Genomic DNA, 20,134 nt, shown 5'->3' on the forward strand with positions numbered 1-20,134 from the left:
TTGCACTCTTGTGCTGTTGGTGCGCGAGGCGTTGTGCCTTTGTCTGGGGCTTCCAAAATTTGTCGCCAATGCTGTTCTGCACATTGAGGCGTGAATCCCATCGTTATCAGCTAGGTTTCACCTTTTACCTGTTCAAACATTTTTAAAATTGTGTGACACCTCTTCACGCTTCCAGTATAATATTTCTTAGTCAACCTTCCGCCTTTTTTAGTGCCGCCTGGTCTCGTTTTCATACTCCACAGATATGTTACGTGCAGTCCCTCCTTGATCCCATAAATATTCATTTCATAGATATCCGCCAAATGTATAACAACTCATCATCTGGCCAGATTGAATTCGATGACATTTTCCCATCGAATGCAAAGCTGCAGCCCTTCCCGCTTCTTCAGGGTCTGTTGCAGGACCACCTGAGGTCATTTCCTTCTCATGTTCTTATTGCTAACGATGCCTCGCAGGATCGCGAAAAGGCAGGTGTGGGAATTTTTTCGCCTTCACTGGATTGGTCTTTTTCTCTCCGTCTTCCTGACTTCACTCCAATTTTTCTGGCTGAATTATTAGCATTAATCTTAGCCTTACGAAAATTAGAAACAACCCTTTCCCATGTCGCGGTTATGACAGACTGTCCATTTTCTCTTCATTATCCTTACCCACTGAGTCTCGGGCATTACTCCTTTTTATGTTCCTGATTCCGCTCCATCTAAATTCGGTAAGGTTGCTTTGGGGACCAGGTCACATGGGCTTTCACTTAGATGATGTTGCAGATTCCTTAGCAGTAGCCTCTCTCTGCAGCCCAATTGTTGCTGTCCTGTCAACGAGTGCATATACAGCTGCGGTGAATTTTCGCAGCTACACAATATTTCAGGAATTTGCTGCCTCCCCAGTTGAAAAAAACACCAGCCCGTTTCTAGTGTTTACACCAGACCGGATTTTCAGACACGGGTTCTGGTGTGACCCGGTGTAGTGTTTTCTGTTGTGACCGTGTCTGGTGTTCCGACCAGACCGGTTTTTTCAGACACGGGTCCTGATGTGGTGTAGTGAGGTGTGTTTTAGTGTGTTCCGGTCTGGTGTTCTGTGCTGTGACCCGGTCATCTGATACCAATTCTGGTGTGGTTTCATTTGGTGTTTCCTGGTGTGGTCGGTGTACCATTCGATTTGGTGTGGTTGGTGTACTGTACAATGTGTTTACAGAGATGCTGTGAGTTTGGACATACTATCGTGAGCAGAAACCAATGAGATCCCTGTGAGCACACGCCAAATGGTGTAAAAATGCAAGCACTCCTAATGTCGAGACAGGTGCACTAACATCCACCGATCTCGCTGTGCCGGTCTTGACAGCACGAGCATTTTATAAGTGGCACCTGCACACAGTTAGGCATAGTTTGGCACACACTCGCAGCGTCATAATTTTTTACGACTGTACGCTGGAGCATGCACGTAACCACATCAATTGTGTTCTTGCCGAAGATGAAGAACAAGCATGTATAGAAAGAAAAAATGCTCACATTTGCTCAAAAGCATCCTTAGCTTTATTGGTAGACAAAATTGGCAGTACAGTCAAGCTAGAGGCCCCTTGCATCGTAGCATGCATCTTTTCTGAGAAAGTCGAAAATCTTGCATTTCCCTGACAGCAGCTTGACTCTAGCTGTGTAGCCCAATACCTGAAGAAGAACAGAACAAAATCGCAAATTTGTGTGAAGTACACTATACTAATCACAGCACAAAGGCAACTAGCAAATGTTTCCATTAAATTTAGCTCAGTGGTGCAAACATGTACTACACATACAATACGACTCGCAATGCCTCTGCAGTAAACCAAGTGAGTGTTCTGGTTTATAGTAAATCAATGCTACTCACATAAAGCACCCCACTTGCATTAAGTTGCTTGAAATCAGTTGCTGGATGAGCTAATATTTTCAGTTTCATTCGCAAAGTGTGACAATGCATACACGGAAATACGCCAAAAAACGCTTTGTGGTGCATCCCCCTTGCCCTTGTTCATCACCATGCTGTGTGAACGAAAGTGTGAAATATTGCGTTGCGTTTTTTTGCAATCATAGCCAATTGCACATACTTACACCACAACTGGGTACACCCGCTTTATAATCTGAATTCCTACCAAATTTTTAGCATTGCATGTGGTATTGAGCATGACAGTCCTTTTAATACAAAATCAAGCTTTCTTAGACAATGAACAGCACTCTAGCATCTCGGGTAATTTCATTCATTACCAGAATCAGAGATTCTAATACTTCGTAACCTAGAGAAATAAATTATCATGGAAATTCTACGCTGCAGAAAACAAAAACATAAGAGGGATTAAAGCATTAGAGAAATGATTAGAAGATGCCCATAATGATGGGCACAAAAATTAGATAAGCTGCAGTTCCAGTAAAAACAAAAGATTTAATGCGAGTGCAATTCAGGGTGACAAAATCCATGTATGGAGACTTTTTACGCCGACAGGGTGCAGAACAGTAAAGCAATGGCTGGCTGCATCTATTTAGAAGACCATTCCTCTTCATTTCTTCCTATTTTGGCAGAAAAGCATAAAAAGCAGACTGTTGAGATTTATTTTAAGCTCAATGCCACATACAAAACGACAAGGCTGGAATTTTAACGATTCAAAAGGAAACTTTTCTCCCACTCAATTTCAATGAAAATTAAACAAGATGCTCTGAACCCTGCCACTTGTAAAACCACAACAGATGTGCAAAAAAAGCTGCCAGATTATTTTCTTGCTGAATGTGTTGAAACTAAAGCTGCCTGAGCACACATCAGTTTTGTTTAGGTATTATCTTGCTATACACATCCTGAGCATCTGGTGCAGTTCACTGCATGGTACCTGCAGACATTTGCACACATACAAAACCCACAGTAGATTCTGGGTACTGTGCACTATCCACTATGGTGCCTAGCACTCCCTGTCTTCCAGTGAGATGCACTTCTTTTGGTGCATCCACGCGCTAGGGTTCCAGTTACAAAAAATGTCCTAGTTGATTCCGAGTTAAGTGAATAACATAATTGCGCTTTTAGACTGACGTGGGAGAATACAGGGATGACACAAATACTGGTGTACAAACTATCAACTGAGGTTTATTGTGGCGTGTGCACATATATAAGCTTAACATGTCAAAACATAAAAAATGCATTTTAACCAGCAAATTTGCTATCGTATCGTCAAGCATCAGAAAGACTTTGTCTCAGCAGATCGGTTTATGTTTTGTATCTCTTGTCCAAGAATTGCTTTTCTTGTTTGGTAAACAAAACTGAAACAATCCCTTCTTTTAGTGATTCCAAGCATTAGGCTTCCCACAGCTCCCTGGTTGTCTTATCTCTGGATTTTAGAACTGTAGTCTTTTGCAAGTGGGGTTCGCAGCTATCGCATCTGGCGCAATGTGCCGGCAGATTTCCAGGTAACTTATTCTGCCGGAAGTTGCGGTTATGTTCTTTGAGTCTTTCATTTAAACATCTGCCCGTCTGGCCCACATATGCTCGGCCACAAGATAGCAGTATCCTGTAAACCACTCCTTCACAGCACTCAACGAACCGGTTTGTGTGCCTGATGCCACAAGACTTCTCTTCTCCAGGACTGGTTTCTTCATTTACCTTCGCACACATTCCTTTTAGTTTTCTTGGTGCGGCAAAAACTATTTGCACTTCATGCCTTCCAGCAACTTTTTTCAGATTGTGAGAAAGTGCATGAATGTACGGTAGGAAAAAATTTGCCGAAAGGCATGAAGTGCAAGTAGTTTTTTCCGCACCAAGAAAACTGAAAGGAATGTGTGCGAAGGTAAATGAAGAAACCAGTCCTGGAGAAGAGAAGTCTTGTGGCGTCAGGCACACAAACAGGTTCGTCGAGTGCTGTGAAGGAGTGGTTTACAAGATACCACTATCTTGCAGCCGAGCATATGTGGGCCAGACGGGCAGATTTTTAAATGAAAGACTCAGAGAGCATAACCCCAACTGCCGGCAGATTAAGTCACCTGGAAATCTGGCGGCACATTGCGCCAGATGCGACAGCTGCAAACCCCACTTGCAAAAGACTACAGTTCTCAAATCCAGAGATAAGACAACCAGGGAGCTGTGGGAAGCCTAATGCTTGGAATCACTAAAAGAAGGGATTGTTTCAGTTTTGTTTACCAAACAGGAAAAGCAATTCTTGGACAAGAGATACCAATCATAAACCGATCTGCTGAGACAAAGTCCTTCTGATGTTTTGACGATACGATAGCAAAGTTGCTGGTTCAACTGTGTTTTTCATGTTTTGACATGTTAAGCTTATATATGTGCGCACACCACACTAAACCTCAGTTGATAGTTCGCGCACCAGCGTTTGTGCCGTCCCTGTGTTCTCCCACGTCAGTCTAAAAGTGCAATTATGTTTGACAATGTTAAGTACCAACTAGCCCAATCTGAAACCCTCTTAAGAATAAGCTTAACCAGTTGATTGGTTCTAAGAAGGCATATCACTTGCAAGAGCCGCTTCTCACAGCAAGGCAGATAGCAATAACGGCTGCAGGACACTCTAGTGCAGCAAGGCTGAATGGTGGGCCAGTTGGAAAGTCATGTCAAAGAATAATTTTCACCAGCCGAAAAAAGACAGACAAGAGGAGAACATATACACAGGAAGCAGTGTAGGTTCTCCTCTTGTCCATCTTCTTTTTCAGCTGGTAAAAATTGTTCTTCGACTGTAATGGAGGGCTTCAAAATAACTTATAACAAGTGGGGTTCTTTAAGCTTTGCTGACATTGTATGGCAGACTGGCGCCTTTTCCAAAGTAGCAATGTTTACTGCCACACAAATACATGTAAGGCCGGCCTTTGCTAATACGGATTCCAATGTTGGGCTAATTGCCTGTACTGCTTTGTATATGTTTGAACGCATGCTTTGAAGACCAGAATTGCGAACTATCTTCCATCAACTATGCCACACTCTATGTGACCGCTTACTGATACTTTAATATCTTTTTTCTTTAAACCTTATTGCTGACCCTTTTGTTACTGTCTGTTAATTTGTATCTTGCTTATAAATCCACTCCTGTAACAGTCCCAGTGGGACTAACAGTATGATAAATAAAAAAAAACAAAAAATTCGCATGATCCCTCCCAACATGTATGAAACAAAGTATTGCATCTGCTTCGAGCCATCTCTACAAGGCCTCACTGGGCCGTCCCTCCTAAGTGTGAAAAAGTGGTTAAGATTGTCATTATCAATGCCACAAACTATTTTTACAAAGCATGCAACAAAACTAGCAAAAGATAGCTCAAGCACACCTATGCTTGAGCAAAAAATAGCCAAAAACTTTTTACATGTAAGCTGAAGTAGCCCGAGTTAGAATATGATTTGCAAAACTATATGCATAATAGCTCGACAAGAGAGCAGAGAAGGGAGAAGAGGGGTCATTACAGGCTACATGATGGACGCCAACAGTCACTTCCATCATGGCATCTGTCAGCTAGACAATAGGTCGGCTAGCATTCAATTCAAGCTTATTTTGTGCAAAATTTTCAGTGATGGCTACAAGTTATAATATGGAAACTTTCGTCATTAAGCAGAGACAACCAGAGGATTCACGGATGATGGCAAATGTGACAGCACCCACGAAAGCCTACACTGAATCAGCATCACTCAAGCCTCAGCAGTTAAAATCCAAGCTTCAGGGCAATTGACTCCCAAGTACCACCAATCTTCTGTCTCCATTGCATGATACTAAAGTATTCATTAAAAGTTGTTCATTATGGGAAATTTCACTGCTCATGCACTGCCACATTGCACATAGAGCCTAGGCCTTTAAGCTTTTATCCTCACATCAGCTAATTGCACCCATCAATTAACCTCCTGTAAATGAACTTTCACATGAAAACAATATCTACAATTATTTGCTCACGTCTTATATGTTTGTCATTATCCTTTGTTTGGTGCTTTTATATTATAAACCACTAACAAACCTGAGTCGTAATTCTCACATACACTGATGGAGTGAGTATATGCCTCTGAGATAAAGCCAGCTAAAGCTGGCAATTACATCTCAGTGCATCGATTTTTCACTTCAGTCAATGCCTTGCGGAGAGAATTGTGAAACATCACTCCAGCGCAGAAAAACACACGAACAAAGAGAATAGACACCATGGTCACTGGACATATTTTTTGAGCGCTGGAATGATGTCTCATAATTCTTCCCAGAACAGACTATCCCTGCCCTCTATGCTTAGCCTTGTGGAGAACCTTTTCCTTGCCTTCCACTGTCACCTCCTGAGCACTTGCTACTGGAACTGCGTTGTGCAACTGCTCCTGTTGACCAGATGGTAGTGGCAGCCCTCTTGTGAAATCATGCATCCTTTGGGATTCCCTTCTTGGTGTCGTAAACTGCCTTCTCTACCTTGAATTCAGATACACCTACAGGAAAAAGAACACACATATAAAAAGTCTTAGCCATATTCACAGCCAGGAATATGATATTAATTGCATTTGTACACTTCACAATGGCAGTATGCTTTAACACCTGTTGAAGCAAGAAAGTAAGAAATCATTTCGTTTATTACCAGTGCAAAACATACACCTTGGTGTTGATGGTGCCATGCAATAGCGGTGAGTTCTGATAGCAGTGTACAAAAGGCAACTGCATGCTTTCCCTTTAAGAATTTGTAACTTTAACTGCAGAATTATTGAGAAACAATTAATTTGATCCTTGAAAATCACAGATTAGTAAGTGGAGCAACAAATACTGAAAATAAAATACAAGGAGTACTGCCAGTGTTTATATCAACACGCAGCGACTGCAAGAGCAATTTTCTAATTACAGTTCTTCCCCATACCCTTGTCAAGCAAGGCACTAATGCCGGTTGACCTGCATTAAAGCTAATATTTCCTCAACACGCTGCTTAGCAAATTTCTTGTAGTCAAAATTGAACGAAATATTACTTAATATTTTTTGAGCTAGAAGTGCATGAGCTATTGATATAGTCCAAGGCAAACAACTTAGTGCCTCAGAACAGTTTTCAATGAGGAGCCCGCACACGCTGTACTCGCCACTGTTTCCTTATACAAAGCAATACAGGAGTGCATGGCCTATGGTGTTCATGCTAAGAAATACAAAATATAAATAGAAACAAAACTGAAGTGCAAAGAAAAATGAGAGAAGTTCCGCCATTACACTTTATGTGACACTAGAGAGTACATGTGCATGAAGAAGTAGTAAAATGGTCATTTTGAAACTTTGCACAATCATCAAATTGTCACGACCAAAGTCAGTATGCCTTTTCTTCACACAAAAGGTTTCCAGCAGCTGCGGCACACATTAGTTACTTTTTAGTACAGTGCCTCTAAGTGACAGAAATTGGTCAAGGACCAAAAAATAGTAATAAGTGTGCATTGTGATTTTCACTTCCATGCTGCGTTACTTAACACAACCTCCCATCTTACCTACATGATTTGCTGCAGGAGCAGAAATCCGGCGTCAAACTCCATGAAGGCACAATGAAAGTGCAGTTCAGAGAGTTTGAATAAGCAAAAACATGATTTGAACCCAATAGCTTAAGGAAGTTTACAAGTGGTCCGTAACATTATGCTTGTAAAAAGACGACTTCAGGTGTCAATGCTTATCAAAGTTGCCTTCTGATCTCAGCTTTGGTGTGCTCATAAAGTGAGGGTGGGGTGCTCAGTTACAATGACCAATTGTCATGGCTGGCACCTTGTGCTACCCCACTTCAATGATGACGGCTGTGACAAACTGTCCTCCAAAATCTGACATCTGGCATAAAGGCTCAAAAACTAAAGCAAATAAAGGGCCACTGAGACCTGTAATTATTCCATACTTGCACAGTTATGCACATCATAAAGAAAGCTGACAAACGGGACAAAGTTATACTGGTATTCTGGCCCCAGATGCTCGCTCATTTGAGCCACAGTATCCTACCTAAAGCAACAAAAAAGACATGACAGTTGAAGAAGGCATAATAAGGTCCCGTAAACACTCATCAGCAATGAGAAAAACAAATTCTAACACCTCATAATAATACAAGTCAGCCAATGAGGCCACTGTGTCAGTCACCAACTAAGAGACCATATACAAAATATACACTGCAAATGCACAAACTCTACATGAGAGCAAAGCATGCCCTGATTTGTGAAACAAATTTGTGTCAATGTAAGATTCTTGGCACCAGTAGGCATCCCCATTCATGGCATCTGCGAAGAAGGAAGAGGGCACCTAAATGATGCTGTACAATTTAGAATTCTGCCTTTCAGTAAACTATATGTCTTCTAGTACCAGAAGGCAAAAATGAAAGGAAAGCTGCCAGCTGTCATGAGGCCTGCCACAAAAAAAAAGCACTGAAGCAAAGGGATGCACAAACAGAAAAGAAGGGATGCACTATGTGATGACACAACACAAAATAACACAGAAAAACAGGGCACAACCAATCAATGAAAAGAGAACAACAGAAAGAAGGCAAGCAGTACTTAACACTGCTACCTCTGCAAATTGAGAGCAGTGAAATGTGCAACTCCTAAAAAATTAGTTTCAAGGACTATAAACACCTAATTTTGGTCACATATCTTTTTTAATGCTGCATTAGACAAGTATATTCACTGAACTTGCACAGTGTCAACACCAGGCAAGTGAATTGGCAAAAAAAAAACCATCAAAACTCACCAAGATAATAACTGAGGTAATGTTTTATGTTGAAGATTCACCTTTTTTTCATTTAGCACTTTCAGCTTTTTTGTGCACAGGCTATAATATAACAGATCCTGAAGTAGTTTGCAGTAGACGGTGCTTATTTTGTACTCAGATCTAGAGGCAGTAAAAATATTGCAACTACAGTGAGAGGCCGCAGAAAAAAAGCTTACAAGGGAAGCTGTAAAGTGCAATTCATGTTTCATCTTTGAGGCGCATTCACAGCTGAACTATATAACACTGTTGATATTCTTTTGGCCAAGTGAAATAAGACGCCTTTGCTGGAGCAGCCTCGGAAGAGCGCCATGTGACACTGGCATTACTGCAGAAGAATGACATGATTATCCTGCTATAATTGTCTATTAGGAGTGCCATGTGACCTAGGTTCTAGAGAAAAAAGGATAAAAGCATTGTCCTCATACTGTAATACCACCTCAAAATGCTGCCCTGTAGCCCATTACTTCATATTGGTGTTTTTTAAAGCCTGGCTGCATTGAAGGGGGCCTCTAGTGGCTCGAGAACAGGTGGGGAGGGAACTAGAGCAGGAGAGTGAGAAAGTGGCTGAGCTGAGGCTATGCCAGTGTGCTCGTTGTTGCTGCGTAGCCTTGGAGCTGAGCGGCCAGCTCTAGACTCACTCGTGGTATGAGGGTGCGGGTTTCCCTTTTTCTTCCACCCTTTGTGTTGTGCTGTCAACTTTGTATTTTTTTCCATCTTGGCTTTAATAAGACGTGTTAATGATTCTTGTAAAAATCACCACGAAATTTTAGAAATGACAGAAGAAATGTTCTAACAACCATTAACAAAAAAAGAAAACTGGTTGCTTGCTTCGGATTCATACACTCCCTACATTCTAGTACGGGGAGTCTCAAATTATTCGTTAGTCTTGGTAGGGGTTCTGTGGCTTGCCGAGGCCCCCCTGAATTTAAGCACTGCTTCATACTGAGCATGAAAGTGGCACTATCTGGTGGTGACCTATTGAGAAGAGACACACATCTTATTTTGAATAGGGGAACGCCAATACATGCCGTTAACGTTCTGGTCCAAAGCAGACATTGCAACACACTGATCGCAACACAGAAGTGAAAAAACAGATCTTAGAAAACTCAATACATACCTGTGCTCTGCAATGTACGCTGAAAGGGGCACAGACAAGAGCTGCCCCAAATCTGGACAGTCGAGACATCCTCTCTGATGAAGCTCTTTTCAGATTTCTTCACTACTGAACACCAGGCACTTCACCTGCATAACAATTTCCTGCTGTGTACTTTTGTACCCACAATGCCTGGAACTTCCTAGTAATTATTTGCATTGCTGGCATTTCACACAACCACAAGAAAATGTTTAAACAGCCAAACTTTAAATACATAACGCCACTTGCTCACACTAGTTTATCATGATGAGCTCTGTACTACACAGATTATTCAAAATCACTTATTTTGAAACGGCTACGAGGCGCTCTTTTTCTAGGACTACTTCGTCAAAATCTAGCTATGATTTTTATTCACGACCGCCTGCAACTAAAAGAACTTTACAGCTGCAGGCAACGTTACCAATGTTACACTGGTGATCGAGCAGCCAGCTTCCTTTTGGGGTATCGCTGCGACGCGTCGCTCAATTCACTCAGTCGCTTGCATGCCTTGACGCGTCACCCCCCTCGCACCCTGAGCTTGACAGCTGGTGTAATCGGCTCGTAGAGGTGTGTTCTAATCTTAAGACGCCACATCATAAAGACGAACATACGCGTAGCGAATTACACAACGCGAAACAGACCGAGCGGCGTACGCTATCGGCAGTCCGCAACGGGCCGATAGTGGCGTCAAAAAACACGCGTGCAGGCAGCGCACGATCGCGAAACAGACCGAGCGGCGTACGCTATCGGCAGTCCGCAACGGGCCGATAGTGGCGTCAAAAAACAAGCGTGCAGGCAGCGCACGATCGCGAAACAGACCGAGCGGCGTACGCTATCGGCAGTCCGCAACGGGCCGATAGTGGCGTCAAAAAACACGCGTGCAGGCAGCGCACGATCACGTCGCACGTCGAATAATAAACAGAAAGTCGGGCAAATACATTAACGAAATCCCGAAACACAGTCACACAGTTCGCTGTGACAGCGCCTTGCTGGGCGGTATCCAATTCGCACATTTACATTTAGGACTCAAAGCATGCCTGGCAGTTAGCAAACGCATCTATGACAGACCTCGGCGCTCGCGTAGCAACGCATACACTGTGAACACTGACAGACCAGCATGTTGATGATTCCATGTGGAATGCACTTTGCTGCCGCGGAAACAACCAGCGAAACACGCGCAATGCCTAAGAGAAACGAACAGGACAGAACTGACAGAGCCCAGTCCCTCCCGTTTCTTCTCGCGTTTGTGCTCGCTCGTTTATTTCCGCGGTCGCAAATTGCACGCATTCCTGCGCTACACTATGGGTCTCACCTGGAAACGAACACTCGACGCCTTGCAGTAACCCCTTTCTTTTCTTGTTTTTCGGCTGCCACGGTTGAAGTCGAACGTGTTGTCAAGATGAAACGGCTCCATGCTTTTCGGCGTGGTCACTTATTCACAAAGTACGCGAACGGCTGCATTGCTGACACGCGGTGCAAACTACGATAAGCAGGAAACCCAAACGCAAGTTTGAAGCAACGATTTTGAACTCAAACACAAACAGCACACGAGCAGCAGCACGGACCATGGCACGGCTCGGCGTTTGGCCTAACCGGATATAGCACTGCAATGCAGAGAAAGAGAGAGCATAAACAGGAGGGTGTGTTGTTTCCTGCCACGTGACCCAGCAGCACGGCGCTGGATTTGAACGGCGTTGGGAAGCACGCTAGGCGCTGGCGCGGGGCTATTAGCGCTGCGCGTGTCATGCAAATAATTACTGCGAACTGCTACAAAATTGCAGTTAGACTAAGGCGCTTCGCGCCTCCGTGTTTTAGAATGACCATAATCAGCCCCTCAAAGGCACTCGATGTTGCATTGGCGCGTCATATTCAATCTTCAGAAATTTCCTGACGCCGTGTAATTCACCGTGATATTCGACATATAATTATTTCTATATAATTAAATTATTATTCATTGGTGTGATGTAATTGCTTAAATATCTATTGTACAATTATGCTGAGCTGCTCATGATCCAAACAGCGAATTAATTCGCTTCTGTGGGCAGTGTTACATACTCAAGAAACTCCATCTCTCTGATGTGCACGCTACCAACACCAGCGCTCTGATGTGCACTTTAGTCTGGTGTGCACACTAGACCACACCAAACCACCCTGGTGTGCACATCACAACACACTAACACACTAGGATGTGTACACCAGCACACACCAAACCAGTCTGGTGTGCACATCAAAACACACTAACACACTAGGATGTGCACACCGGCACACACCAAACCAGTCTGGTGTAAACAGTAGAACACACTAAAACTGTCTCGTGTTCACACCAGAAAACATCAGACCACACCAAAACATCCTCGTGTATTTTTCAACTGGGTCGGCTCTTACATCAACTCCCGAATATCAAATATCAGCATCTTCTGCATCCTTGGAGTAACAAAGAGTGGCGCTCGCGCAGACTAGAGGTCTCTTTCACGCGTTTGCATTGTCGGGTACCCCTTCTAAATTTCTACTTTCACAGATCTGGCCTGGCGACTTCCCCTTTGTGCCGAACCTGAGACAATAGATCACTTCCTGCTGTTCTGCCGCCGCATCTCTCATTTGAGGAAGCGCCTTTTGCAAATTCCAGTTCATCAACTGGGCTTGCCTGTGTCCTCCGCGGTTGTTCTTTCCATTGGCGCTTCTTTGCTTGGACGAAGCGATAGGAGTGTGCGTTCTGCAGTGAAAAAATTTCTTCAAACAACGCAGCGACTCCCCTTCTAATTTCTTTTTCCCGCTATCAGTCAGTACGAAATTGAAACATTACAGGCATTGTATACTATTATGCACATTAAGCCATTGTCCCGTCTTCGATCTCCAAGTTAACAGGACCCCTGTCCTTCCATCTTCCAATATATCAGACTACATACTACTACCACTCCTTTTCCCGTGAAAAATTTCCTGTATCCAGCAATTAACCGCCAGTGCCTTGGCCACTCCGCCGCAGTGGGTATGTGCCAGCAACGTCTGAGACCTCCCTTCTTTCCTTCCATCTCGAGCACCGTTGTCAGTGGGCATGGAGGCATCACCGCACCAATGGCCTCCCGCTGGTCTCTGTTCTTTGTGCAGGTGAGTCAACTTCCTCATGAATGTTTTAAATCTGATGACCGGTGTTTGGTTGTGCTTCCACGCCCAGAAGCAGTGCTGCAGCCCTTTAGCGTTTTTCCTTTGTTTATAAATGGCGATGTAGAGAGCAACCCTAGTCCGGGGAATGCGTCGCTCCCTGATATTTCCAAAGTCTGGATGACATACGTCGAAGGTCCATTCGCATAGAAGCATTTCAGGTTACGATGTCTAACGACTTATCCGAGTCCAAGCGAGACCAACAGGTGATTTTGCCGACATTAAAAAGCGTCTAGAAGCTATAGAAAACGCAACGGCTGGTTTTGAAAACTTGCGACGGGGTCTTTGCGATACACGCAAAACACTCAAACTTGTACAAAAGGAAACGTATGCTTTGCGTGATCGTTTAGATGATAGCGAGGACCGCTCACGGCGCGACAACCTTAACTTTTATGGATTTGATTATAGTTCTACTGAGACTAACGAGCAATGCGAAGAAAAAGTTAACCTTATCGCCGACACATTAGAACTCTCCTTAAGGAGTGACTGAATTGCTCGTGCGCGCAGAATTGCAAGATTCGACGAGAACAAAGCCAGGCCCGTGATAGTAAAATTCGCCGCGCATAAAACCAAGGTGCAAGTGCACTCAAAGCGATCGTTGCTGAAGGAACAAGAAGTATCTATGAGGGATGATTTTTCTGCGGCGACACGTAAGGTGAGAAAGCCGCGAATTGACTATGCGGAGGAGATTGATTTAAAAGTCAATTTAAGGCACAACAAACTTATTGCGAATGGCGAATGCTATGGTATAATGCGGAAACTGACCTAGTGTTTGAAATTGAACCTGATCTAAACAACGAGAACATTGAGTCTCCGCGCTCCCTTCGCTCTGGTCGTACTCTATCAGGCACTGGAACGTAGGGACTCTCCAGGGGTGGTGGTACTGCCATTGAGAACATCGGTCTGAGAGTGATTTCTGCCAATGTACGAAGCACTTGGTGAAAATAGATGACTTGAGCGCTTTGATAAATGAATGTACTGCTGATATCATTGCGTTATCAGAGACCTGGTTGTCTGATAAGGTGTCAGACAGTGAGCTACTTGTTTGTGAAAAGAATTACAAGATATTTCGATGTCACAGATATGAAAGGCGAGGCGGTGGTGTTTTACTTGCTGTCAACGAACAAACTGAATGCTTTCGTGTTGCTGTAATGACTAGTTTAGAAATTGTTTGGTGCTGTATAATTTCCCGTTTTATGAAAATTGTTACTGGTGTGTGCTATCGACCACCGTCAAGACCCATAAGTTTCTGTGAAGATTTGCACGACTGTCTCAATGCAATTTCTCTACACTTTCCGGGTGTGATCATTTTTCTACTAGGCGATTTCAACTTTGCAGAGATTGAGTGGAATCATGATAGCCCAGTCTTTGTTTCGACGTGTTCCAATTCGAACCGCTTCCTTCGCATATGTTCCGATTTCTGGTTATCGCAACTTATTGAGCTGCCCACACATGCCACTCCCACTGCGTCATGTTCTTTATCTTGTCCTGACATCATCACCAGACATCGTGTCCTCTATCACTCCTTTGCCTGGGTTAAGCGATCACATGATAATCAACTTCAACCTCTCTCAACCTCCAGCACTGTCACGTAAGCGGTTCAAATGCGCCATAGATTACAACATGGCTGACTTCTATGCTATTAATAATAATCTGTCTTTATTTCTAGATGAATTCTCGAGTGCTTATGTCGACCGCAGTGTTCATCGTAACTGGGAGATCTTCAAAACTAGAGTTTCTGACCTTGTGAAGGAATACATACCCACCAAAAGGTATATAGCAATACATAGTGCTGCGCCCTGGTACAACAGGTATCTTAATCAGCTTTCCTATAAGAAAAAAGGCTTTTTCGTATAGCTCGCTTCACGCACTCTGCTGTCAAATGGTCTGCGTATAAAGCCGCTGCAGTCGCTTACTCAAAGTCATTGAAATCAACCAAATTTACTTCCTTTAATCAGACTCTCCCAGCAATGCTAAACAATAACCCGAAACAGTTTTGGAACACACTGACAGGAAAACGAAATACCACCATACATCTATTTACCCAGGAAGGTGATCCAGTTCCTGACCGGCTGTGCGCATCGCTTCTCAATAGCGCTTTTATCAAAGCGTTCTCTAGCCCCAACGACACTTCCGCACTACCTTCACTCATAGAATATCACTTTTTACCAATGGGTCCCATTGTCATCTCATCACAAGTAATTCGCTGCATTATTAATCAGCTCAAAATGTCATCCTCTTGTGGCGCCGATTGCCTTAGTACTAAATTCTTGAAAAATACTGTAGAATATTCTTCCATTATACTACAGTGTATCTTTTCGCAGTCTTTAAACCATCACACCCTTCCTAATGACTGGCTCACCGACCAAGTAATCCCCGTGCACAAATCAGGGGAAACGCAAGATCCACGTAATTACCATCCCATCTCACTTACTGCCGTCCCATGTAAATTTCTAGAGCACATCATAATCCGTCATCTTGTTTCCTACAAACCAACCAGTTCTTTACTCCGAAACAGCATGGATTTCGCAAATTCTTCTCGTGTGAAACGCAGTTAATGATTTTCACTGAAGGCTTGCATGTTTCTTCCGACTCCGGACTCATTACAGATTGCTTATTCTTGGATTTTTCAAAAGCCTTTGATAAAGTCAGTCATTCTCTTTTAATTTTAAAGCTGAGCCAACTTAACATTGATCCGAATGTACTCGACTGGATTCGTGCCTTACTTCGTAACCGTACTCAGTTCGTCTTCGCCACTAACCACGACTCATCACCAGCGCCAGTACATTCAGGTGTGTCCCAGGGGTCGGTACTTGGCCCGTTGTTATTTCTAATATACGTAAATGACATCTTTAAAGATTTCTTCTAACACGTCCTTGTTTGCTGACGACTGTGTAATTTAGAGTAATTAACAACACTGATGATATTGTTCAGCTACAGGCAGACTTAAACAAAACTTCTGAATGTTGCCAACTGTGGAAAATGGAATTAAACATATCTGAATGGAAATGCATGCGTGTAACCCGAAACCAGCAAACAACACAGGGCTATTTTATTACCAACACTCAGCTGAATCCAATATCGTCTTACAAGTATCTTGGCGCTAATGTGTGTTATAATCTTTCTTGGAATGCTCATATCAAGTTCATCACTTCAAAGTCTAATCGCGTGCTAGGGTACGTCCGCAGAATTTTTTCTTCCTCTTTACCTTCATTGAAAATGCTACTATACACTACACTCATTCTTCCGCAGCTAGAGTACGCATGCTCGCTTAGGGACCCCGGCACCATAACATTAATAAAATAACTAGAGGCCGTGCAGAATCGAAGTGTCCGTTTCATCATTGGAAATTGTCATCGCACCGCCAGTGTAACAGAAATGAAATCTAATCTTAAACTTCCCTTACTCTCCACTCGCCGTAAACTTTCACACATTTGCCTTTTTCATAAAATTTACTACCACAATCCTTACCTTAAAGCCATCTGTGTAAAGGCACCATCTTTCATCTCACCTTGCGTAGACCACAATCAAAAAGTAGCTGTTCCGCACTGCAGCACGGTGACCTGCTCTAATTCCTTTCTCCCTAAAACATGTCGTGACTGGAATAATCTTTCACCCACAGCCACTTGTATTAGCGACCCCTCGCGTTTTGGAAGCAGATTACTCGCACTGTTAGAATCAGACCAATTGTGATATATTATTTAGCAATATTTACGTTTGGAGACGCCAACATGCCAAGAATATTAAAGCCACTGGGAATCATCAATCTACCGAGGCTTCAAAGGGCCGTCGATGTGGTTGCAGCGCTACGAGTGCAGGTGGTGGTGTCTACAAAGGTCCTCCCCCCCCCCCCCCCTGCTGTTTAAGGGGTGAAACGGCTCCCCGCTGTCTGAGAACGGCTTTGGGTGAACCTGTCTTTTGTTCTCAACGCCGGACCCACCCGGGACATTTTTCTCCCGGAGGGGACGACGGGGGAGCCGGCGAGCGACGGAACTGTAAATGAGCCGTGACAAATGCGGCCGTGTTTGACTAAGACAACGTCTCGGGAATCCTCGTGCTTCGAAAACAACTTCGACTTAGACTGTGCTTTCCCACACCCATACGTGAAAGCTTCTGCGAACTGCGGTGGGATCCATTCGCCCCCACGCTACCGCTGTGAAGTGCAGGTGACTGACCTTCGACGCTCTCAATGGGACCCCCTTCGGGCTATTCATCACTGAAGCCTGGACAGCGCGGACACTAATCTGACAGAAGTGGCAAGAGTGTGTGGCTGGGGGCGGACCCGGAAGACTGGACACGTGATCTACATCACAGTGATTCGACGCATTTTTAATGAACTAGATTCCCCAACTAGGGACCTGGGGACAGCGGACCCTATTTAAGCAGCGATCTGGCGTGTGTTCGCCAGCTCCCGATTCACTCTTTCAATCTTTGTATAAATGTAAATAAACCCTTCAGTCTCTTCTTCACCTCGAAGACCCTCTCATCTCTTCGTCACCCCCACCACAGCAGCCTCCCGATCCGGAACCCGGGGACACCGACCTTGGCGAGAGACGGCACAGGCGAACCAGGGGCCCGCATCTAACAACTGGTGGCAGCGGTGGGATCGAAGCGCAATCCCCCAACACCGGTGGCCTGCTACGGGAGAGAAGCCCCGCATCTAACACAATATAGAGATTATAATTAAGGTTTTATTTTTGTAATCCTTTTATTTACTTCCGTACTTTTGTTCTAAATGTTTTGGTCTCTGCCTTTAGCATTTTTCGATATTGTTCGCATATGTGGCGCTTTTTTATCTATGTATTGTTTTTCACTGCCCCACCCCTTCTTTAATGCGAAAGCACTGAGGGTAAAATAAATGAAATAAATGAAATGAAAATAAAACATTTTCTTCGATATGAGCCGACAGGAAAATAAGATCAAACGCACGAGATACTCACGTCGGTGCGCTAAGAATTCAGTTTTTATATCTCCTGAAGCACAACCTCCTGAAGCACCAGCGACGGCGCCGCTAGAAAGAGTTGCAGTGGCGCTATCTGGCGGCTGCTACGCCAAAGAGCACGCCCGCGCCCTCCCGTTCGCGCCGCTATGACAGTATTCTAGTTCGCCATAACCTCAATCATGGCGGCCGGTTGGCCGGCTGGCTGGCTGGATGGATGGATAAGGCTGGACCCTTTAAATCGGGCGGTGGTTCAAGCCACCCAGCCATGACTTGTGAAATTTTACTCTTGTCTTGATTTTAGCCACCAATCAGATAACCTTCGCTTGGTTACTTCTATCCGCCTAAAATCTAATTTTCCTTCACTATCCTTAGACCCCAATACTTTAAATAAATCAGCCCCGCTGCTTGCCCCAGCAGGGTGAAGACCTTTAGAGAGAAGTATCAAGTGTTCAGCCGTTTCCTCCTCCTCTCTGCATGCAATGCACAACGTTTCTATCTCGCGGTACCTGACTATATATGTCTTAATCCGCAAAAGGCCCGTCCTGGCCTCAAACAACAAAGAGCTTCCCCTACAATTATCATAGATATTTCCTTTGGCAACTTCCTGCTTAAAGATCCTGTATGTTCCCAGTGCCGATTTCGTCAGCATCCCTGTTTTTCACAGAGCTATCTCTCTCTGTTTATTTAACCTTTTTTAAACCAATAATTGCTGATTTGCACCCCTACAGCTGTCCAGATATGTGCTTGTCAATTTGATAGTTAGCTTTCTCCTTTGCGTGTCAACATTCCTTATATACAGTATCTAAAAACATTCCTAGCCCAGTGCTTTTCCCTCATTTTCCTCAATCGCTCCTCGAATGCTATCTTACTGCTGGCTTCTCTGCTTTCGAATGACGCCCATCTTATATCCCCCTGCACCCCCTGATTTGGTGTACTGCCATGTGCTCCCAAAGCTAGCCTCCCTACGCCACGTTGTTTAATTTCTAACCTTGGTTGAACGTCTGGTCTCATGCACAGGACCGCATTACCGAAAGTCAGGATAGGCACCATCACCCATTTCCAGATCCCTTTTACCACTTCATACCTATTGTAATTCCACTGTGCCCCATTTTTCATGACAGCTGCCTTCCTACTAGCTTTATTCATTACATACTTTTCATGCTCTGTCAGATACTCAGCACCGTTATTTATCCACACCTCAAGATACTTGTACTCAACCACTCTTCTAGCGTGGAGTCCTGTATTCTATGCTCGCCGACCTCATCATTAAATATCATGACTGCAGACTTTTCCTTACTAAACTTGAAACCTAATCTATCTCCCTCTGTGCCACATATGTCTATCAACTTCTGTAAATCATCCTTGTTGTCAGCCATTAGCACTATATCACCGGCGTATATTAGTCCCGGTAATGACTGTTTAATCCATTCTCCTTGCGTGAAAAAAGAAAGATTGAAGCCTAGTCCGCTCCTTTCTAGCTTGGTCTGCAACCCTTGCAGGTGCAACATGAACAACAAAGGAGAATGAGGACATCCTTGCCTAAGCCCCCGCTGTCGGTCTACAGGCTTTGATACTCTTAGTACTTTTCCGCGACGCCTTCAGGCGCTTATTGGCGTGAGCCCCCGCGCTCCGGCGAAGGCAGACGTGCCGTGCGTCAGCTTGTGGGCTGAGCCGAGAGAAGCTGAGAAATGAATGCTGTCAGCCAAAGCGGTATCTAATCGCGCAGAATGTGTTCTCGCGTTTGCAGCGGCCCAAGCGGCAGACAAAAGCAGTTTTGAGTCATCGTATGGAACAATTGCAGTGCCACCTTCGCAGCGCAGGTTTCCCATTGCTCGCTGGTCTTCGTGTTTCCTGCTTGTTTTCGTGCAGTGAACAGAAAATACCGGAGAAATCGCATGTGCAGTGTGCCACGGTGCACGAACACGGCCGTTCACAGCGAATTAAGCCTGTATTCATTTCCGTAGGACCGCAATTGAAGAAGGAATCGATATTACGCTCGTGTCTGCGCGAGTGTATCAAAACAGGTACCTATGCAAGACAACGACAACCAGTCCCGGAAGGCATAAAGAAAGTGGCCCCGAAGGCGAGGGCAAACACACATACGGAGGACCTCAGCCAGCGCTCCCGCCATGAATCGAACTCCCGCGCGAGTGGCTCCGTACCTTCCGTTACGTGCGCTTTCTTTAAAGCGAGGGTTCCGCCCCCTTCAGTCACTTTTGCGCATGCC

At 44.3% G+C, this 20,134-nt stretch overlaps 1 long non-coding RNA gene and 1 pseudogene across 2 annotated transcripts in view; one reads left to right on the plus strand and one right to left on the minus strand.

Annotated features, from left to right (window-relative positions):
- Positions 1 to 20,134, plus strand: part of LOC144110781 (protein O-mannosyl-transferase Tmtc3-like) — a 242,636-nt pseudogene that overhangs the window by 163,769 nt on the left and 58,733 nt on the right. The gene's annotated exons all lie outside the window — the stretch shown is intronic.
- Positions 1,510 to 11,411, minus strand: LOC144113199 (uncharacterized). Its single transcript, XR_013310688.1, has 4 exons — positions 11,119 to 11,411; positions 9,792 to 9,916; positions 6,237 to 6,396; positions 1,510 to 1,658 (listed from the first exon to the last, which is right to left on the minus strand). It is a non-coding gene; the product is annotated as an uncharacterized LOC144113199 (long non-coding RNA).

Source organism: Amblyomma americanum, chromosome 1 (genome assembly GCF_052857255.1).
Source record: "Amblyomma americanum isolate KBUSLIRL-KWMA chromosome 1, ASM5285725v1, whole genome shotgun sequence".
Lineage (NCBI taxonomy): Eukaryota > Metazoa > Arthropoda > Arachnida > Ixodida > Ixodidae > Amblyomma > Amblyomma americanum.